The sequence below is a fragment of the Callospermophilus lateralis genome, chromosome 2, assembly GCF_048772815.1.
Source record: "Callospermophilus lateralis isolate mCalLat2 chromosome 2, mCalLat2.hap1, whole genome shotgun sequence".
Lineage (NCBI taxonomy): Eukaryota > Metazoa > Chordata > Mammalia > Rodentia > Sciuridae > Callospermophilus > Callospermophilus lateralis.
The window spans coordinates 191,792,048-191,816,053 of NC_135306.1; the positions used below are offsets into that span (position 1 = coordinate 191,792,048).

The 24,006-nt window shown below is 38.7% G+C and overlaps 1 protein-coding gene and 1 pseudogene across 11 annotated transcripts in view; one reads left to right on the forward strand and one right to left on the reverse strand.

Moving 5' to 3' along the window:
- Positions 1 to 24,006, reverse strand: part of Ambra1 (autophagy and beclin 1 regulator 1) — a 189,844-nt gene that overhangs the window by 160,092 nt on the left and 5,746 nt on the right. The gene's annotated exons all lie outside the window — the stretch shown is intronic.
- On the forward strand, positions 684 to 1,195 carry LOC143391615 (small ribosomal subunit protein uS15 pseudogene; annotated as a pseudogene).

A 24,006-nucleotide genomic window follows, 5' to 3' on the forward strand; every position in this document is an offset into this window, starting at 1 on the left:
TTTAGGTAACCACAGGTATCTCAAAATTATTTTTGGTTTTGTCACATTTGAAATCCCTTGTTAAAACTCTTTCTTTCTTACTAAACTGCAAACTCTACGAGGACAAAACAATTTCTGCAATAGCCCCAATACCTACATAGTGCCTAACATAGAACAGCTGAATATGTGTATATATTTATATTCAAAGTTATGGGGGGGGGGGGGCCAGAGGAGAGAGAAACCAGAAATTCTCAAAAACAGCAACATTGAGGAAAAAATGTGGTCAGTTATAGGATGATACAAATAGATTCAAGGTCATAAATTCAGTTTCTACCAAATACCTTTAAAAAAGAGAAAAATCTGTACCATTACCAACTTATTCTCTACCATCATTATACACCTATTAGACTTTGTCATTAATCACATGAGAGCCAGGCAAGAGGGTATAAAAGAATAAATCCATCAACTCCCATTACCATGGGAAGGAAACATTAAATATATATATTTAACACTCACACACATACATACACATACAGACCTCAAAGATGGACAGGTTCTTTGGTGCACTCAAGTAACCTTAGTAACTCAGAAGGCTGAGGCAAGAGGGTTGCAAGTTCAAGGCCAGCCTCAGCAACTTAGTGAGGCCCTAAGCAACACAGCAAGACCCTATCTCAAAAAATAAAAAAAAGCCTTTTTGGTCCTTGACTACCACCATCATGGGTCGCATGCATGCTCCCGGGAAGGGCCTGTCCCAGTCGGCTCTGCCCTATCGCCGCAGCGTCCCCACCTGGTTGAAGTTGACATCTGACGACGTGAAGGAGCAGATTTACAAACTGGCTAAGAAGGGTCTGACTCCCTCACAGATCGGTGTGATACTGAGGGACTCACATAGTGTTGCACAAGTACGTTTTGTGACTGGCAATAAGATCTTGAGAATCCTGAAGTCCAAAGGACTTGCCCCTGATCTTCCTGAGGATCTCTATCATTTAATTAAGAAAGCAGTTGCTGTTCGAAAGCATCTTGAGAGGAATAGAAAGGATAAGGATGCTAAATTCCACCTGATTCTGATAGAGAGCCGAATTCACCGATTGGCTCGGTATTATAAGACCAAGCGGGTCCTTCCCCCAAATTGGAAATATGAGTCATCCACAGCCTCTGCCCTGGTGGCATAAATTTATGTATGTACTCAAACAATAAAAGCATTGTTTAACTAAAAAAAAAATAAAATAAAATAAAAAATAAAAAAAGGCTAGGGATGTGGATCAGTGGTTAACTGCCTCTGAGTTCAATCTCGGGTACAAAAAGAGAAAAAAAATGGCAGCAACACTTTTAATGTCCTTGTATTTGAAACAGTATATTTAGAAAAGAGAGGCAATAGATAGTCTGAGAACACAAACTTGAGAATGTTTGATATAAACTTGAAGGCTGGGGTTGTGGCTCAGTGGTAGAGAGCTCGTCTAGCACATGCGAGGCCCCTGGGTTCAATCCTCAGTACCGCATAAAAAATAAATAAATAAAGGTATTGCGTCCAACTATAACAAAAAAGTAAATATTTTTAAAAAAATTTCAAACCTGAGAATGCTAGATATAAAAATTTCATCTTGATTTATTCCCTGAAAAAGCTGATCCTGCAATGGGCAAAGTAGGGGGGGGTAGGTCAATACAACACCAATGTAATTTAATGGGTAAAGATAAGATTAAGAGGTAAGAAGCCGGGTTGGGGATGTGGCTCAAGCAGTAGCGCACTCGCCTGGCATGCGTGCGGCCCGGGTTCGATCCTCAGCACCACATACAAAGATGTTGTGTCCGCCGAGAACTAAAAAATAAACATTAAAAAAATTCCCTCTCCCCCCCACTCTCTCTTTAAAAAAAAAAAAAAAAAAAAGAGATAAGAAGCCTTGATGGTTGATTTTTTTTGGGGGGGGGGTACCAGGGATTGAACTCAGGGGCACATGACCACTGAGCCACATCCTCAGCCCTTTTTTGTATTTTATTTAGAGATAGGGTCTCAATTAATTGCTTAGCACCTCGCCATTGCTGAGGCTGGTTTTGAACTTGCAATTCTCCCACCCCACCCTCCCAAGTCACTGGGATTATTAGAAGTGTGCATCCCCACTTGTGAGTATGAAGTTCTTAAGAAAGCCTCAAGTTTGGGTCTTATGGTTTTCTATTTTTCTTATGGTTTCCAGTTTTAATCACACTTTGTTTTGAGCATAAGCTTTTCTGTATTTCATGCATTAGGCTGCATCAATGTGAGTTACTTTAGGAAGCTCTAGTAACCAATCTAGCTGAAAACCTGGTGGTTCACCCCCTCCATCCCTCCAGTCAAAGCTGCCTGGCATGGTGGCAACTCTTATAATCCCAGCAACTCAGGAGGCTGAGGCAAAAAGATGCCATGTTCAAGGCCATCCTCTGCAACTTAGTAAAATCCTAACTCAAAATTTAAAAAAAAAAAAAAATTAAGTGGACTAGATTTTTTTTAGATATATTTTTTATAACTTTATTTGTTTATTTATTTATTTAATGTGATGCTGAGGCGCAAATCCAGTGCCTCACCCATGCTAGGCGAGTGCTCTACCACTGATGCCCCAGCATCTCAAAATAAAAAAAAAATTTTTAAAGGGGGCTGGGGATATAGCTCAGTGGGTAGAGTGCTTGCCTCCTATGCACAAGGCCTTGGGTTCAATATCCAGCACCACAAAAACAAAACAACAACAACAAAAAAAAATTTTTTTTAAAGAATTTTAAAAGGACTAGGGATGTTGCTCAGTGGTAAAGCACCCCTGGGCTCAATTTTCAACACAAAAAGAAAAGAAAGAAACTAAAGCCCCGTGCCCCATTATAAACAGTTAATAGAACCTGGATCTCGAGTAACAACATTTATGTTCAGAATTACAAACACTCCAATGTAACTGTTCTGCATCCAAAAACTCACACTAACAGGTAATGCTGAACCAATTACCTGGTAGAGAAGTTGCCAACCTAAACACACCAAAATGATAAACAAGCAACGTAACTTATTTCTGTTCTCAAATTCACCTTCTCACCCAGTGATTTTTATATACAAACTCATTATAAGGCAGACCTCTGTAGGAATATCACAAATAGGCTAACAACTTCATAAAACACTTTGTAGATACATAATAATTCTAATTGCTGTTATTAGAATAAAGCTGGGGGTGGGGGGTGAAGCACCAGGATTTCAGCTAGACTGCTTACTAGAGCTTCCTAAAGTAACTCACAGTGATGCCGCCTAATGCCTGAAACACAGAAAAGCTTATGCTCAAAACAAAGTGTGGGGCTGGGGATGTGGCTCAGGCGGTAGTGCGCTTGCCTGGCATGCGTGCGGCCCGGGTTCGAACCTCAGCACCACATACAAAGATGTTGTATCCGCCAAAAACTAAAAAATATATATTAAACATTCTCTCTCTCTCCCCTCTTAATAAAAAAAAAAAAAAAAAAAAAAAAAGTGTGATCAAAACTCTAAATAGAAAACCATAAAACCCAAACTTGAGACTGACGATTTTCTTTACTCCCACTACTTACCTCAGAATGAAAAAGAAAAAAGAAATGAAGTTTTATCTGGAAATTATTCTGGGGAAAACAGTGCAATGAAAACACAAATCTCCTAAAAACTCAAGGAAGAACAAAGAGGAAGTCAGTGAACCAAAAAGAAATTAAAGCAAACTTTTTGGCCTGGAGCTATCTATAAAGAATCAATAAGACCAGGAAGTCTATCCTTAAGAAATCAAAAATAGCAAGAGATTTTTCTATTTGCAAGCAAAGAAAAAATAGTAGCTTTTGATGGAAGAATTTCACAGCGATATAAACAGCTTAACCCCAGAAATGGGGACTGAAACCAGCTGCCTCAGACAAACAGGCCTAATGACTTTGGCAACAACATATTCTCATCTACCAACAATATTAGGAGGCTGAAGTAGAGCTAATTTCAAATCATGAAGGATCACATCTTTCTGTCTTCTGCATAATTTCTGGCAAAGAGTATCTCTTCCCTGGAGCACCACATTGCCCCCAGTTCTTCTTAGAAATCCCTGGAGCTACAGCAACAATATTATAAAAAGCTTGACATCAGGCATGCCTGTAATCCCACTGACTCCAGAGGCTGAGTCAGGAGGATCACAAGTTCAAGGCTAGCCTCAGCAACTTGGCCAGACTCTGCCTCAAAAAAATAAAAGAGCCAGGTGTGGTGGCACACACCAGTAATCCCAGGGACTCAGGAGTCTGAGGCAAGAGGATCATAAATTCAAGCCCAGCTTCAGCAATTTAGCAAGGCCAAAAAGCAATTTAGTGGGACCCTGTCTCAAAATTCAAAATGAGCAGGACCTGGTGGCGCATGCCTATAATCCCAGTGGCTGAGGAAGGAGGATCATAAATTCCAAACCAGCTTCAGCAACGACAACGCAGTAAGCAACTCAGTGAGACCCTGTCTCTAAATGAAACACAAAATAGGGATGGGGATGTGACTCAATGGTCACATGCCCCTGAGTTCAATCCCTGGCACCCAAAAAAAAAAAAAAAAAATTAAAAATGGAAAGGGGTAGGAATGTGGTTCAGTAGTTAAGTTCCCCTGGATTTAATTCCTGGTACCAAAAATAAATACATAAATAAAATAAAAAGGGCTGGGGATACAATGGTAAAGCTCCCCTGGGTTAGATCCTCAGCACCAACTAAAAAACAACAACAAAAAACTTGACAACATAAACCTAGACTAGGCAGCCTCACAAACTTCAGGACAGATGGGATTACTCACTGGCCAAATAAGAAAAACAAAGTTTAGAAGAGGTTAAGAAATTCACCTAGGTTCACTGGATGAGTCAGTAATCAAGGCAGGATTTGAATACAGTTTTGCCTTCAGATAGTCTCAAAGCTTGATTCCCAGTCCTTGGCACAATGCAGTGTTCAGTGTCTCCAGTCCTAAGAGTCAGCCCAGGTCAGGATCTTGGCTGACTATAACAGGGAAAGGAAAAATTTCCCTCAAGGATTCAGGAAAAGGAGAAGTCAAATTTTTAAATGCAGAATTATGCTAAAAGGTTCACATGCCCCTCTACTCTGCCAATCACATTTCTCAGCCAGTCAAAATAAAATACTGAATTTAAGAACCTAGATTCCATTTCCCCAACTTTCCACATAAGAATACTAAAAAAATAAAAAATAATAAAAACACTCAGGGGCTGGGGTTATGGCTCAGTGGTAGAGCACTTGCCTGACATGTGTGAGACACTAAGTTCTATCCTCAGCACCACATATAAATAAATTTAAAAAATAAAGGTTCAGGCTGGGGATGTGGCTCAAGTAGTAGCGCACTCGCCTGGCATGTATGGGGCACTGTGTTGGATCCTCAGCACCACAAAAAAGTAAAATAAAGATATTGTGTCCACCTAAAACTAAAAAATGAATATTTAAAAAAAAAAAAAGAAGGTTCACTAACAACTACATACATATATGTACGTATATATGTGTTTTTTGTGTACGAATATATACACACACACACACACACACATACACACACACATTTATTTATTTATTAAAAAAAAAAAACTCAGGAGGGGAACTATACAAACCACAAGAGTAATGACAGCCAGCCAATGGATGTTTATTGAGTACATATTATGAACTCAAATTGTTCTAGGCACTGAGGGAATAACAAAATTTCTGCCCTCAGAAGCTTATGTGACCACTGATCTATAACAATAAATTATAATAAATATTGCTATATAACAATAAATATTAATAATACTTTCAAATATTTATACATGCTAGGAAGGAAAATGAAAATACAAAAAAAGTCAACCTAGGGTGAGCAGAAAAAGTCTCTCTGACATATCTGAGTTGAAACATCCTGTCTCAAGATGAAATTTTTAAAAAGGCTGGGGACATAGTTTAGCAGTAGATTGCTTGCTGAGCATGTGGAAGCCCCTGGGATTGAACCCAGGTTCAGAGAACCCAAAAGTCCTTTTTAACACCCTCCCTTAGTAACTAGCCAAAGGAACTCAAAATCCTATGTGATGTTCTAGAGGAGATACACTTGCTGGCTGACAAAGGCCCCACTCAGTCTGCAGCCTCAAGTCCACATTCCCACCCCACAAAAACCCTCCCATCCCTTGATTTAAAAGGGCAGAGCTTTGAAAGTTAGACCCTTTATTATTTTTTTAATATTTGTTTTAATTGTAGGTGGACACAATAAATTTTATTTTATTTTTTTAATGTGGTGCTGAGAATCAAACCCAGTGCCTCATGCATGCCAGGTTAAGCGCTCTACCGCTGAGCCTGAGCCCCAGCCCCAGCCCCGCCTTTACCTTCTTTTGACCTGGCCATAAATAAACCTGATTCGTTCCTACCAACATTCCTCTCCCAAATACTGGTACTCATACTGGAGCAGTAGGCAACCAGGACATTTGGTTCCAGTGACATTATTACTTTGATGCTAATGAAAAACATAGAAATCAAGGTAAATAAGTTAAATGCACCAAGAATATAGAGAATGAACACTCCAAAAAGGAACTACTTTTTGCCTTTAATTTAATTATTTTAATTGGAAAAAGTAACACCTACCACATGACCCAACAATTGCACTCAGAAGATTCATCTCAGAAAAACGAAAACTAATGTTCACACAAAAACTTAGATACAATGCTGGTGCATCCCCATAAGCCCGGTGACTCCAGAGATTTAGGCAGGAGGATTGCAAATTCCAGACCAGCTTCAGCAACTTAGACCCTGTCTCAAAAAATTATCAATGGCTGGGGATATAGCTCAGTGATAAAACACCCCTGGATTCCATCTCCCAAAACAAACAAACAAAACCTCAAAATAGAATCACAATAAACTCATATTACCCTGTTGCCTACTTTTTTTTTTTTTCTTTTTTCTTCCTTTATTAGTACTGGGAATTGAGCCCAGGAGGGCTTTAACACTAAGCTACATCCTCAGCCCTTTTTATTATTTATTTTGACACAGAGACTTATTAAGTTGCTAAGGGTGGCCTGGAACTTTTGATCCTCCTGCCTCAGCCTCCAGAGCCACTGGGATCACATGTGTGTGCCCCTATGCTCAGCTCCTTTTTCACTAATTATAACTAAATCATAGCTTCAAAAAAATTTTTTTAACCTTTTCTAAGCACCAGACGAGAGGCTAGTACAGGATTCTTTCAGGCTGGAGCAAACCTAGCAAATGTTTACCAAGCTGATGTAGGACAGCTGAGTCAGTCAGAAAAAGACAGTGTGTGCAATATGGAAGTAGCACTGTAAAGAGATCTGCAAAAATGGAAGGTCTCCTGAAGGAGCCCATCCCCACTCTGTGCCATAGAACTACCCTGTAGAACCACAAAGGAATTAATCTTAAATGATTTCAGCATTAAATTACAAGTAGGGGCTGGAGATGTAGCAGTTTCATGGTAGAGCGCTTTCGTAACATATGCAGCGCCCTTGCCAAAAAAAAAAAAAAATCCTAAGAGGGCACTTTACCCCAGATTTTTTTTATTTTGAAACAGGGTCTCACTAACTTGTGGAGGATTACCTAAATCTTAGGATTCTCCTGCTTTAGCCTTTGGCATCTCTGAGATTACAGGTAGTGTTACCCTTATGGAAGTACAATATTATAGTTAAAAATCAATCTATTGGGCTAGGGTTGTGGCTCAGTGGTAGAGCACTCGCATAGCACAGGCGAGGCCCTGGGTTTGATCCCCAACACCACATAAAAAATAAAGAAAGATATTGTGTCCAACTACAACTAAAAAATAAATATTAAAAAAAAAATCAATCTATCCTCCCAAAAGCAAATCTCTCACATTAGTTTCCTTACAATTATTCTAGTTTCAATTCTGCTGATAGTTTAAGTTTATAAATAACAAATTTCCCCTCTTGATTCCAGGGCATGAGGTTCCCAAGATCCTTTTACACAAAATGCTGCTCTAGACATACTCAATAAGTATGCACATAGGCCTACCAGTCAAGTCAGCATAAACTCCCTTCCCCAAAAACAATGCTGTAATTTTTTGAAACTCTGGCAATGAAAATTCTTTAACTTTTTTGGTTATATCATGAATATGCTAGAATTAAATGTGACTTAGACATCATTTAAACACAAAATCTTGAAATCACTTGCCTAATAATTACAAGACTAACTAAGGACAGCTCTGAGACAAAAAAAAAAAAAAGAAAGAAAAGAAAAACAGGTCCTTTCCAGGGCTGCTTCTTTTTTTAAGTCCAATAAAAATGAAATTCAAGTTTTCTCATTCATCAATAAAAGCTGCATCCATGGGGGAAAAAAAAATAATAATTCATTTCCTCTATGGTGGCTCAAGTCTGTAGTCCCAAATCAAGAAATTCAGTCAGGAGGACAGGAAGTTTGAGGCCAGCCTCTGTGAGTTTAGCATACCCTGTCTCAAAATAAAAAAACTGAAAAGGGTTGGGGAAGTAGCTGAGTCACAAAGCACCCCTGGGTTCCCAGTATTTGAAAAAATAAAAATAAAAATAGCAATTTAAAGATAATCTGAAGCTGGATACAGTACAACACCCCTGTAACCCCAGGTATTCAGAAGGCAAGCCTCAGCAATTTAGCAAGACCCTCAGCAACTCAGCACAACCCTGTTTCAAAATAAAAGAAATTTAAGGGGCTGGGGTTGTGGTTCAGCGGTAGACCGCTAGCCTAGCATGTGCAAGGTGCTGGGTTCAATCCTCAGGACCACATAAAAATAAATTAAAGGTATGTGTCCAACAAAAAACTTAAAAAAAAAAAAAAAAAAGAAAAGAAAAGAAATTTAAGAGAACCAGCAATGTATCTCAGTGGTAGAGCCAGTGGTAGAGCTCCCCTGGGTTCAATCACCAGTACCAAAAAAATTTTAAATGAAGAGGCCCAGTGGCATACACTTATGAACTCAACTAGTTGAGATCCTGAAGCAGGAGGATCACAGGTTGGATCACAGGACAAGCTGATCAATTTAGCAAGATTCTGTCTCAAATAAATAAAAAGTTAACTATCAATCTGGGCATGGTAGTGCATGCTTGTGGCTCAGGAGGCTGACCAGAGGATCACGAGTTCAAAACCAGCCTCAGCAAAAACGAGGCGCTAAGCAACTCAGTGAGACCCTATCTCTAAATAAAATACAAAATAGGGCTGGGGATGTAGCTCAGTAGTTAAATATCCCTGAGTTCAATCTCCAGTATTAAAAAAAAAAAAAAATTAACTATCAAAAAACAAACACATTAGGGCTGGGGATGTGGCTCAAGCGGTAGCGTGCTCGCCTGGCATGCGTGCGGCCCGGGTTCGATCCTCAGCACCACATACAAAGATGTTGTGTCCGCTGAAAACTAGAAAATAAATATTAAAAAATTCTCTATTAAAAAAAAAAAACACATTAGGCACCACCCATAAGGTATATATAGTAGGTAAAGAACTGCATTTTGTTGTTGATATACTGGGGACTTGCACATGCTGGAAAAGTACTCTATCTTTGACTTGCCCCCTTTTTTTTTAAATTGTTTTTTTGTTTTCTATTTGTTTTGGTACACAATACCTCTATTTTATTTATTTATTTTTATGTGGTGCTGAGGATCCAACCCAGAGCCCTGAACATGCTAGGCGAGCGCTCTATAGCTGAAGCACAACCTCAGCCCCTGACTCGCCCTTTTTTATTTTTTTTATTTTTATGCTGAGACAGGGTCTCCCTAGGCTGGTTTTAAACTTACAATCCTGGGCTGGGGATGTGGCTCAAGCGGTAGCGTGCTCGCCTGGCATGCGTGCGGCCCGGGTTCGAACCTCAGCACCACATACAAACAAAGATGTTGTGTCTGCCGAAAACTAAAAAATAAATATTAAAAAATTCTCTCTCTCTCTCTCTCTCTCTCTCTCTCTCTCCCCTCACTCTCTCTTTAAAAAAAAAAAATAAATAAAATCTATTAAAAAAAAAAAAAACTTACAATCCTCTTGCCTCTCAGCCTCCCACCAAGAAACCAGGATTACAGGACAGGCACACACCACCATGCTCAGCAAGGACTTTCTACTCTTGGTATGTATGGTAGAAGCTTTTAGGCATTTGAAAGGGAATTGTTGATGTACCTTTAAAATTGCCAGCAATAACATTATCAACATTTTACCAATAGCTGGTACTGGAGGTGATTACTCTGAACCAGGAACCTGTTATTTCTGACCCTTATAACCATTCCTAAAAGGTGGGTTTATCACCAGACACAGTAATCCCAACAACTCAAGAAGCTGAGGCAGAAGAATCACAAGTTCAATTTCACCTTGAGAAACTTAGCAAGACAGTGCTTCAAAAGAAAAAACAAATGGGGTGGAAGATGTAGTTCAGTGAAACAGGGCCCCTGGGTTCAATCCCCAATACCAAGGGGAAAAAAAATTTTTTTCAAAGGTGGGTATATACCCATTATACATTTATTTTTGGCCTCCAAGTTTAGACAAGTATTCCCAGATCACACAGCCACCCCAGGGCTAGGCTAGAATTCAATCTATTCCCATAATACCAAATTTCCTAAGAACAGCACTGAATGTACGGCCGTGAAATCATGTCACTTCAAACTTTGACTCAATCTGGCCATCTTTTCAATCTCTAAATTGTAATTTAGCCTGGTAGTTACATAATTTAGACAGCTTTTCAATGTTCATATTGTTTATTTTATGATTCCCTAGATTAATGGTCTTCCATGTTTCCTTTTAAAAACAGAAGCAAAATTCTTTTTTCAAATAAAATATTATGTAAAAAAACACTAAAATATAAAACAGGTCAAAGATGAGATACTCAAAATTTTAAACAGAGTGGGAGATCCAAAGCTTTTCCTTAACTCTCATAGCCATTTCCTTAACTTTCTTGGGTACCTCCAAGGAATAGTTTGCAGAAACACTGGGTGAAACAGAAGACTGTGCTTTCTCCATCTCTGTTCTGCCATTCTCTAGTTGTAGTCTAATTTTTGACAATAAAGACTATTTCACTTTTTCTTATCCTTTACAATACAGATATCACTATTTACTTGGTAAGCTTGTGTCAGTACATGGAGAATAAAATCTTTTAAAAAAAAAAGAGAGAGTGAGAGAGGAGAGAGAGAGAGAGAGAGAGAGAGAGAGAGAAATTTTTTTGATATTTATTTTTTAGTTATCGGCGGACACAACATCCTTGTTTGTACGTGGTGCTGAGAATCGAACCCGGGCCGCACGCATGCCAGGCGAGCGCGCTACCACTTGAGCCACATCCCCAGCCCAGAATAAAATCTTATACATAGTAAGTATTCAAAAATTATTCTCCACCATGGTAGAACTGTAATCTCACCTACTCCAGACTCCAGAGGTTGGGGCAGGAAAATAACAAGTTAAAGGCCAGTATGGGCAACTTAGCAAGACCACCTCAAAATTAAAAATAAGAACATTTTTTTAAAAGGGCTGGGGATGCTAGGCATGGGAGCCTACACTTGTAATCCCAGTGACTCAGAAGACTGAGACAAGAGGATAACAAGTTCAAAACCGGCCTCAGCAACTTCAGGCCCCACGTAACTTAGCAAGACACTGTCTCAAAACAAAAAAACAAAAAGGGCTGGGGATGCAGCTCAGTGATAAGTCAACCTGGGTTCAATGATCCATCCCATGACCTAATAATCTCCCAAAGGCCACACGTCCTAATACCACCACCTTCTGGGCCAGGATATCAACATGAATTCTGACCCAACATAAACATTCAGACCATAATAGCACCCTCCCAGGTCACCCACCCACAGACCCCAAAACATGATTTTGATAACAGACAAGAGTTGTTCTATGAAATACCTTACTATAGGTATTAAGTGTGAGGTAGATAAGTTATGTTGTTCTGAGTACCTTAACACTGGCATTTCCTGAACTGAGTATTTAAACAAGCGATTTAATTCTGTATTTAAAAAGTATTTTTATGTTCACATTCTATAACAGAAACTAATGTTCATATGCCTATCATCTGGGCCTTTCTTTCACTAAAGAGCACAAATCAAAAACACATATATTATTTGCACCTTCACCTAAGCAGCTTTAACCTGGAATTTGTCTAAACTAGTCATAAAGAATCCATTACTGGACAGGATGCAGCAACACCTGTAATCCCAGATACTTGAGAGGATGAGGCAAAAGGATTGCAAAATTTGAGGTTAGCCTAGATGATTTAGTGAGAGCCTGTCTCAAAATTTAAAAATAAATAAATAAAGAGGGCTGAGGATAGAGCACTTGCTTAGCAGGGACAAAGCCCTGGGTTCAATCCTTATTCCACAAAAATTAAAAATATAAAGAACCTATTACCTTGGTCTATTACTGCTAATGTGTTACCGTTTCTGCATGTATAATCAGAGACCAAAGCAACTTTTTAGGAAAGATATTCTCTATCCCCATCTAAACTCAGTCAGTAATCAAAGCAAATACTCTATGGAAGATGCAGGCTTTGGTTTTGATTCCTGTGGTTTAGGATAAACAACAACACATCACACAACCAAGAAAAGTCTCATTTAAGGTTAATAAAAATAAGGCTGGGGTTGTGGCTCAGTTGTAGAGCACTTGCCTAGCATGTGTGAGGCACTGGGTTCAATTCTCAGCACCACATATAAATAAATGAATAAAATAAAGGTCCATCAACATCTAAAAAAATATTTTTTTAAAAAATGTGAACTAGGGCTGGGGATGTGCCTCAAGCGGTAGCGTGCTCGCCTGGCATGCGTGTGGCCCAGGTTAGATCCTCAGCACCACATACAAAGATGTTATGTCCGCCAAATAAATAAATAAATAAATATTAAAAATTCTCTCTCTCTCTTAAAAAAAATTAAGTTTAAAAAAAAATGTGGACTGGGCTGGGGATGTGGCTCAAGTGGTAACGCGCTCGCCTGGCATGCGCGGGGCGCTGGGTTCGATCCTCAGCACCATATAAAAAATAAATAAAATAAAGATGTTGTGTCCACTGAAAACTAAAAAATAAATATTAAAAAAAAATGTGGACTGAACCTCTGAAAGTGTGAGCCCAAAATAAACTTAAAAAAAAAAAAAAAAAAAAAAAAAGCCAGGTGCAGTGGCACACACCTGTAATCCCAGAAACTCAGAAGACTAAGGCAGGAGGATTGTGAGTTCAAGCCAGCCTCAAAAAGCAAGGTGCTAAGCAACTCAGTGAGACCCTGTCACTAAATAAAATACAAAATAAGGCTGGAGATGTGTCTCAGTGGTTGAGTGCCCCTGAGTTCAATCTCCAGTACCTCAAAAGAAAAAAAAATGCCAGGGAGCTAGGCCCAGTGGCAACACATGTAATCTCAACAACTCAAGAGGATGAGGCAGGAGGATCACAAGTTCTGAGACCAGCCACAGTAACTTAGTGAGGCACTAAGCAACTTAGCAAGAACTTGCCTCAAAATAAAAATTAAAAAAGGGACTAGGGCTGGGGATGTGGCTGTGGTACAGTACTTGCCTGACATGTGTGAGGCCCTGGGTTCCATTCTCAGCACCACATATAAATAAATGAATAAAATAAAAGTCCATCAACATCTAAAAAAAAAAATATTTAAAAGGAGGGAGGGACTAGAGATGTGGTTCTGTGATTAAGTGCCCCTGGGTTCAATCATCAGTGCCAAAATATAAATATAAAATAAAATGCCAAGGATATTGTTTTGGTTAACCATCAATTATGTCCTGGGGCTACCAGCGACCTTAGTCATCTTTGTCATCTCCATCACTTCTAAACAAGCTCACACCTACATCATACCAAAAAGATGGTTACTAAGTCTTTAGGGAAGATATTTCACAATCACTCTTGGTAACATTCCAGTATCTTGTAGAAAGTTCTTTTTTTTTTTTTTTTTAATTTATTTTTATGTGGTGCTGAGGATCGAACCCAAGGCTTTGCACATGTGAGGCAAGCGCTCTACCCTGAGCCACAACCCCAGCCCCAGGAAGTTCTTTCTAACATGCAATCTATATTCCTTCTGTTGCAATTAAAATATATTCCCTCTTGTCCTGTTCTTTGTGGAAGAACATCTGCTTAACACCACCTGAACAATACCCCTTCAAGAGATTATAAAATATAGGAAGCCCATTTCAAACAGCTTCATATAAATGCAACATGGCTTTATATGGGTCACCTTAAACAAAGAACATGATTAAGAGTTTAAATTCCTAATTCCATCACTAGCTTACTCTGAAGATGATAGGAAGTTAAAACCATGCAGATGCAATGCTTCAATTATCCCATCAGTAAAATGCAAATAATAAAATCCAATGTTAGAACTTAGTTCCTTAAAAAGTTAAAAAATGAGATTCAGAGTCCCAGTCTAAGTTCACCCAACAATTCTCAAATCACACACTCTATGGAAGCTGCAGATGTTAACTTTGATCTCCAATTTAGGAAGAATCTTAGCAATAACATCAATAACATATATTACCATAGAACTTTGTAGTTCCACTCCAGTATATACCCAAAATAATTGAATATAAGTCCATATATATGCATGTTCAGAACAACATAACTTATAAGAGATGTGAAAAAAATCCAAATGTCCATTAACAGGTATGTGGATAAACAAATTATGACACATACACTAAATGGAATATTATTCAGCCATCAAAAGTAACAAAATACTGATATATACTCCAATGTGGATAAATACACCTCCAAAACATTATGCTAAGTCAAAGTTCCAAACACAAAAATCATAATATTACGATTTCACGTATACGAAATATCCAGAACAGGTAAATCCACAGAGACAAAATGAAGGCTGGTCATTGTCAGGGACTAGTGGAAGAGGGCAATAAAGAGAAACTGCTTGGGCTGGGGATGTGGCTCAAGTGGTAGCGCGCTCGCCTGGTGTGCGTACGGCCCGGGTTCGATCCTCAGCACCACATACATACAAAGATGTTGTGTCCACCGAGAACTAAAAAATAAATATTAAAAAATTCTCTCTCTCTCTCTCTCTCTCTCTCTCCCACTCTAAAAAAAAAAAAAAGAGAGAGAGAGAAACTGCCCTATTTCAAAGGTTTTTACTTTGCAGTGATGGAAATGTCTTCAAACAATAGGGAGTGACTGTAAAACATTTAGAATTAAACAAATGCCCCTGAATGGTTCACTTTAAAATGGTTAATTTTGTGTGAAGTATTATTAATAGCACCTCAATATGCTATTTTTTAAAAAAAATACTAGGGAAGTGAGGCTGTAGCTCAGTGGTAGAGTGCTTACCTAGCATGTGTGAAGCACTGGGATGGATCTTCAGCACCACATAAAAATAAATAAATAAAATAAGGGTATTTTTAAAAATGCTAGAACTAATGGGGTTTATGTCCACAAAATGCTTAGCACTCCACAGGAAAGTTTTATAAAATTTTAGAAGCTAGGCATTGTGGTGAACAACTATAATCCTGCCTACTCAGGAGGATTAGAAATTTGAGGTAAGGGCTAAGTTGTGGCTTAGCAGTAGAGCGCTTGCCTACCACATGCGAGGTGCTGGGTTCAATCCTCAGCACCACATAAAAATAAAAACAAGTAAAAATAAAGGTATTGTGTCCAATGACAACTAAAAAAATATTAAAAAAAAATTTGAGGTAAGCTTCAGAATTTTAGCAAAGCCCTAAGTAACTTACTGAAATCCTGTTTCAAAAAATTTTGTTTTTAATTAACCTTTAATTTATTTATTTGTTTTGTGTGATGCTGAGGATCAAACCCAGGCCTCACCTGTCCTAGGAAAATGCTCTAAAACTGAGGCCCCACACCCCCACCATGTCTCAAAATTATTATAAAAGTTTTTTTAAAAAGGGGATATTGGGAATGTTGTTCAATGGTTAAGAAGCCCTGAGTTCAATCCCAAGTGCCAAAAAAAAAATTTTTTTAGATAGGACTGAAGACCAAATGTTTAATATTATCTTAATAAAGCCAATCAGAAAAAAATAAATAAATATAAAGCTAATCAGACTCTAAGCAATAAATGGAAAACAAAATAGAACCAAACATAAAGCTGGGTGCAGTGGCGCACAACTGTAATCCCAGCAACTCAGGGTCTGAGACAGGAGGATTTCAAATTCAAGGTCAGCTTCAATAATGTAGCAAAGCCCTGTCTCTAAATAAAAAATAAAAAGGGCTGGGATATAGTGCAGCAGTAAAATGCTCATGGGTACAATCCTTAGCCCCCCCAAAATATAAGGAAATAAAATAAAATATAGAGCATTGTCACAGTTATATAGTTTGTTAAATGGAATAAGGAGCCAATAAATGAGTGAATGAATAAAGAGGTTAACTAAGGACCTCAGCTAATTAAATACACCAACAATGACCACAGAAAAGCAATAAGAAATAATAAAGATAGGGATGGAAAAATAAAAGCCAATAAACCAAGATACAAAGATTTTTTCAGTAGGGAAGTAAAAAAAGAAAAACTGATGATAGCAAAGTTTAAAAGCATGCTAGGTTGTGCATGCCGGTAATCCCAGCAACTCGGAAGACCGAAGCAGGAGGACTGCAAGCTTGAGACCAGCATGAGCAATTTAGAGAAACCCTTTATCAAAATAAAACATGCAGGGCATGGTGGAGCATACCTTTAATCCCAACGGCTTGGGAGGCTGAGGCAGGAGGATCATAAGTTCAAAGCCAACCTCAGCAAAAGCAAGGTGCTAAGCAACTCAGTGAGACCCTGTTTCTAAATAAAATACAAAATAGGGATGGCAATGTGGCTCAGTGGTTGAGTGCCCCCCGAGTTCAATCCCGGATACCTAAATAAATAAACAAACAAACAAACATAAGAAAGGACTGGGGATGTAGTTCAGTGGCATAGAGTACCGCACCCCTGGGTTATATTCTTAGTACCCTGAAGGTCCTTAGTTAACCTTAAAAAAAAAAAGTCTGTGCCATTGTACCCCATGTTCAGGGAGCACTTCCTTTTTGGGGGGGATTTTGGGGATTGAACACAGAGACACATTAACACTGAGCCGTATGATAGCCCTTTTCATTTTTTATTTTGAGACAGGGTCTCATTAATTTGGTTAGAGCCTCTAAGTTGTTAAAGCTGGCCTCAAATTTGTGACCCTTCTGCCTCAGCACCTCAGACTCCCTGGTCTGGGATTACAGGTGTGTGCCACCACGATCAGCAATCACTTCCTTCTTAAAAGTAACATACACCTGTTTCTGTAACACAATCTCTCAGATTGTTCTCTTAAATTCCTCTCTTAAATTCCTTAGAACTTGTTCTGGGGCACTCTCCTTATCCTACTATATGAGCACATGCATTTTCTTTAGTTGTAAATACCATCTATATACCAAAACCACCCAGACTTCTCTCCAGCGCAACTTCCGAGCATCAGCCAAAAGTCTGCTTCCTTGATGTCTCCACTTGTATTGAGGTATTCATTCCACTTCCCAACTCTAATCAAAATCTGCTATTCCTCCAATGGTTTCCATCTCAGAAATAGCACTGTCGTCTATCCAGATGCTCATGCTAGAAATATGGAATCATACTTTGACACTACCCTCCTCCCACATGACCAATCAATCATTAAGTCTGTCCTAATTCTAAAATATCTACTGAATCTTGTATCTCTCTCCATCTTGCTGGCCTACAACCTAATCCAGACTATCATTATCTTTTGCCTGGACAACTGAAATGCATACTAACTATACTTCCCCCATTTCTTCTCTTTGTAAAACACTCCCCACAATGAAGTCAGGGTAATTTTGTGGGGGGGGGGAGTTATTTTTATGTAATGCTGAGGATCAAACCCAGTGCCTCATGCATGCTAGGCAAACACTCTGCCACTGAGCTACAGTCCCAGCCCCCAGAGTAATGTTTTAAAAGCATAAATTAACCTGGGAATGGAGGCATATACCTGTAATTCAGCTAACTACTTGGAAACCTGAGGTAGGAGGAATACTTGACCCCAAGAGTTCAAGGCTAGCCTGGGCAATCTAGCAAGACCCCCATCTCAAAATAAATTTTTTCTTTTTAAATACTGGGGATCTAACCCAGAGGCCATTGAGCTACAATCCCATTCCTTTTAATTTGAAGGTCTCTCACTATGTTGCTGAGGGTCCCCCATAATTTATTGAGCTTGTCCTTGAAATTGCAATCTTCCTGTCTCAGTCCCCAGTGTCACTGGGATTTCAGGCATGGGCAACCATGCCCAATTCAAAATTAATTTTTTTGATGTTTTATTTTATTTTTTTTTAAAGAGAGAGAGAGAAAGAGAGAATTTTAAATTTATTTTTTAGTTCTCGGCAGACACAACATCTTCGTTTGTATGTGGTGCTGAGGATCGAACCCGGGCCGCACACATGCCAGGCGAGGGCGCTACCACTTGAGCCACATCCCCAGCCCCTTGATGTTTTGAGACAGGGTCTCATTGAGTTGCTTAGGGCCTTGATAAATTGCTGAGGCTGGCTCTGAACTCACGATCCTACTGCCTCAGCCTTCCAAATCGTGGGATTACAGGTGTGCGCCACTTTACCCGGCCAAAATTAGAATTTTTAAAAGGGCTGGGTTTTAACTCAGTGGCAGAGAGCTGACCCACCTTGTGTAAGGTTCTGGGTTCAATCCTCAGTATGAAGAGGGGGAAAAAAAGCATAAATTAAGTCATGACATTCAAAATCTATAAAAACCTGGGTGGCATATACCCATGATCCTGCTACTCTAGCTGAGGCAGGAAGATTCCACATTTAAGGCCATTCTGGGCAAACCTAGCAAGACACTATCTAAAAAATAAAATGAATTATGGATCTAACTCAGCTGTAGATCATCCCTGGGTTCAAACCTCAATACTGCAAACAATAAAATAATTAAAAAATAAACCAGGCATGGTGGCACATACCTGTAATCCCAGAATCAGAAAACTAAGGAAAAAGGATCCCAAATTCAAGGCCAGCCTCAGCACCTTAGCAAGGCATAAGCAACTTTATGAGACCCTGTCTCAAAATTAAAAAAAATAAAATAAAATAAAATAAATAAAGGGATTGGGGGTTTAGCTCAGTGGTAAAGCACGTTGGATTCAATTCCCACTCCAATTTAAACAAACAAGCAAACTGGGCATGGTGGCACATGCCTGTAAAAAAACCCCAGTGATTTAGAAGGCTGAGATAGGAGGATCACAAGTTCGAGACCAGCCTCACTAATTTAGTGAGGCCCTCAGCAACTTAGTGAGAACCTGTCTCAAAATTAAAAATTAAAAAAGGCTGAGGATATAGCACAGTGGTAAAGCACCCCAAGGTTAAACCCCTACTACAAAAAAGAAAAAGAAAAAAAAAAAATCTTGTGATCCTCCTGTCTCAGCCTCCCAAGTAGCTGGATTAGCCATGCCTCAGCAACTTTGGGACTGAAACAAGAGGATCACAAGTTTGAAGTCAGCTTTGGCAACCTAATGAGACAGTCTCAAAATAAAAAATGAAAAGGACTAGGAATGTAGCTCAGTGGTAAACTGAACCTGGATTCAATCCTCAATGGGGGAAGGGGGCAGGGGAGCAGCAACTGAGATTACTTTAGTGCCACAATGCCCAATTGCTTATTTTTCCAGAATTTTACCCAAGGAGATTTGTTAGCCTTGACTTTTTCCCTAAATATCATGCTTTTCCATTCATTTAGTCAACTTCCAAATCTCTTAAACACCAATCAGTTCAAAAAGATGGCAAAATCAGATGGTTAGCTATTTTCTACCTGTTTTGCAAAGAAATGTTCTTCTAATCCTAAAATGACTCTGGCCTGTTTTGCTAAAATATCTTACAAAAATGTGTTATCTATCTTATATTTGGAACTCTGTTTCAGTCACTGTTGTTTTCAGGGCTTCTTACACCAGTAAAGACTCATCCTTCTGGTGGGTACAGTGGCACATGCCTGTCATCCCAGCAACTCATGAGGCTGAGGCTGGAGCATCGCAAGTTCAAGGCCAGCCTCTGCAAGTTAGCAAGACTTGTTTAAAACTAAAAAAAATTTAAAACTCATCCTTTTAATGTAAAGGGCATTAAGGGAAAGGAGGGATAACTATTTTGTTTTACCTTCCTCTTCCCTATTAAAGTTTTCTCAAAAGCACCTATATTTCAATCCAAGTATCAATATTATTTCTTCTTTTGAAGAACGCATCTTTACTTTGTTATACTAAAAATAGTAATGATAATAAAAGCTGGCATGGGGCTGGGGTTGTGGTTCAGTGGTAGAACGTGCTCGCAAAGCATACATGAGGCACTGGGTTGATCCTCAATACCATATAAAAATAAAATAAAGGTATTGTGTCCACCTACAACTAAAAATATACATCATTTTTAAAAATAAAAAATGAAAAACAGCTGGCATATATAGTGCAATTCTAAAGGTTCTACGTGTATTAATTCATTTAATTCTCACAACCATATGATATTTAACAGCTGAAGAGAAAGACAGGTTACGTAACTCACAGAAGTTGCAGAGCCAGTAAGTAGTGGTACTGGGATTGGAACCTACCCAGACTATTTGGTCCCAGATTCAGTGCTGCTATGCTATTTATTATTCTAGAGTTAGGAAACAGACATTTTCTGCCTTATTTTCACTGATCAGTAAGACTGAAATAGTCAATTTCACTCCCCAAACCAAACAAGCGTATTAATCCTCTCCAATTCAGCAAAATTAGGGGACATGGTAATGCACACCTGAAAACCCAGCAATTCAGGAGTCTGAGGCAGAATTGTTACAAGTTTCAGGCCAGCTTCAGAAATTTAGTGTGCCCCTTCTCAAAAAAAAAGAAAAAAAAAATTTTTTTTTTTTTTGATAGTGCTGGAGATGGAACCCAGGGCCCTGTGCATGCAAGCCAAGCACTCTACCAACTGAGCTATATTGTATTCACAGGCCCCTGTCTCAAAATTAAAATTAAAAAAGAATAGGGATATAATTCAGTGGTAAAGCACCCAAAGCTAGTGTTGTGGCTCAGAGTGCTTGCCTAGCACCTGTGAGGATTGAGCTTGATCCTCAGCACTACATAATAAATTAAAAAATAAGCACCCCTGGATTCATCCCCCCCACAAAAATTAGATACTTTATTATATCACATAAGCACATATGCACATACGCACATATAAACATCTAACACAGTAATTTTGGTTCACGATAGAATACATGTTCTATGCTGGGGACAGTAATAAAGAAATGATTAAAACATGAAATGTTAAACTTGCCTCAGTTCATTCTACAGATAAAAGCACAATTCCAATAAGGAGTAGTAACAATTGTTCACAAGACCTTTCTTGAAAGAAAGGTACCAAACAAAATAGTAGGTATCATTTTATATATACTCAACAATGGCCCACACTTTTCCTTCTCTCAATTTCACAATTCTCCTAAGTCAGTCCCCTAAATATAAGGCTCATAAATACTTCAGCTTATTTATTCCCTGCTGCAGATGCACCTGAAGGCAAATATCTAATATCCAAATATGTTGAACTCAACTTTCAAAGAAATTTAATTTGGAAAAAATTAATAAAAGAAAACTAATTAAATTCACATTAAAGTAAAAGTTAAAAACCAGCCAGGTGCAGTGGCGCACATCTGTAACCCAGCGGCTTAGGAAGCTGAGGCAGGAGGATCACAAGTTCAAAGCCAGCCTCAGCAACCTCAAGGTAGCAACCTCAACTCAGTGAGACCCTATAACTAAATGAAATACAAAAAAAAAAAAAAAGGGCTGGGGATGTGGCTCAGTGGTCGAGTGCCCCTGAGTTCAATCCCCAGTACTCCCCCCACCCCCCAAAAGAATAAAAAATTAGTTAAGCATACTGGATATTTATATCATATATATCCTTTAAAATGCCAAATTCAATGTCATCTTATAATAAGGATCAGACAAATACTACATGTACCAATCTTAAATGAAGATTTTCATGTTGATGGCAGCAGAGGAACTTTAATTTACAGAATCATGATATCATGATTGTAACTTTTCAGGAGGATTATGGATCCATGCCTGGAGGCTCCAATCCCCGTGAACACCTAGTACCTGCCTCTTTCCCTTAATCCTCTGTTAGTCCTTATTTGTTGCCTTCAGAGCAGTTGCTTCTGCCTATATATCAGTATTTACCTGATTCCTGGCCAACTATATTCCCTACTAGAATAAACTCCATAAGTGTAATAACACCCATATGTACCTTGTATCCCAGAATCTAATTGAGCCTTCAATAAACATTTCTAGATGAAAAAACAAGTCTGAAAACATATCCAAAACAATTCAAGTTAAGGCTGGGACATGGTTCAGTGATACAGCACCTGCCTAGAATGTGTGAGGCCCTAAGTTAAATCTCTAGAACCACCAAAAAAATAATTTAAAAAATTCAGGTCAGCTTACATGCATACATGCATACTCGTATTTATTACAGTGAAACTCACAATAGCCAAGTTAAAGAACCAGACATGGAACCAGCCTAGATGTCCATCAACAGATGAACAGATAAAGAAAATGTGATAAATACACACAATATAGTTTTTGTTTTTTTTTTTTTTATTGTGACGCAGGGTCTCTCATAAGTTGCTTAGAGTTTTGCTAAATTGCTGAAGCTGGCCTCGAACTTGCAATCCTTCTATATCAGCCTCCTGAGCCACTGGAATTATAGATGTGACCGACCACACCTGGCTACAATGGAGTTTTATTCAGCCATAAAGAATGACATTAATGTTTCTGCAGAAAAATGGATGGAACTTGAGAGCTTTATATTAAGCGAAATAAGCCAGACTAGAGTCCTATGTTTTTTCTCATATGTAGAAGCCAGAAAGGAAAAAAAAAAGAGAGAGAAAACTAAAGGATAGGGAAAGACCTCATGAAATTTGAAAGGAGATCAGTAGAGAAAGGGGATCAGAGCGGAGGAGGAAAAAGGGAAGGCAATGTACTGGATAATGAAACAAACTGAATTATGTGTATTTATGAAAATGAAACAATGTATCCTACTACTATTTATAATTATAATGCACTAATATAAAAAGTTAATTTAAAAAAAATTAAAAAAAGAAAAGGTAGCCAAGTGCAGTGTTGCACACCTGTAATCCCAGCAACTCTAGAGGCTGAAGCAAGAGGATCACAAGTTCAAAGTCAGCCTCAGCAACTTAGTGAGAGCTTGTCTCAAAATTAAAAATAAAAAGGGCTGGGATGTGGCTCAGTAGTTAAGCATTCTTGGGCTCAATCCCCAGTACCAAAAAAGAAAAAAAAAAAAAAAAAAAAAACTTGAAAAGGCAAGGGCTGAAACATAATCATAATCAAGCAACAGTTCCACAAAGCAAATTGGGTGGAGCATGCCTGTAATCCCAGGAACTCCGGAAACTAAGGCAGGAGGATCACAAATTCAAGGCCAGCTTCAGCAGCTTAGCAAGGCCCAAGCAACTTAGTGAGACCCTGACTCAAAATAAAAAATAAAAAGGGTGGGGGTGCAGTACTTCAGTGTTAAAGTGCTCCTGGTATGTGAGCCCCCAGTACCAAAAAAAAGAAAACAAACAGCACCACAGGCTCTGGAAGTAGCTCAGTAAGAGTACTTCCCTATCATATGTGAGGCCATGGGATCAATCTCCAGCACAGTGAAAAAAAGAAAAAGAAGCAGAAGCCCAAAGGCTGAATGTGGTGGTGCATGCCTGTGATTCCAGCAACTCAGGAGGCTGAAGCAGAAGGATTGGGAGTTCAAAGCCAGAGCCTCAACAATTTATTGAGGCTCTAACAATTTAGCAACACCCTGTTCCAAAATAAAAAATAAAAAGGGCTGGGGGATGTCCCTCAGTGGCTAAGTACCCCTGGGTTCAATCCCCAGTACCAAAGAAAAGAAAGTTCCAAAAGGTATAAAAGGGAATACTACAAAGAAACCTCAACAGGGCAAAAAAAAAAAAAAAAAAAAAAAAAACAATACAAGAACAATACACAATGAAAAAAGGCAAAAGTTAAAGTAAAAAAGCAGAAATTAACGAAACTTAAAGCAGAGGAAGAGACAGAACAAGTCAGAGAGTTAGAGTTAATACTTACACTCATCTATAGACACATAAGTCAAGACTTCCTAAAAGAGAATGTGTAAATATCCTGAGTCTCATCCTAAGT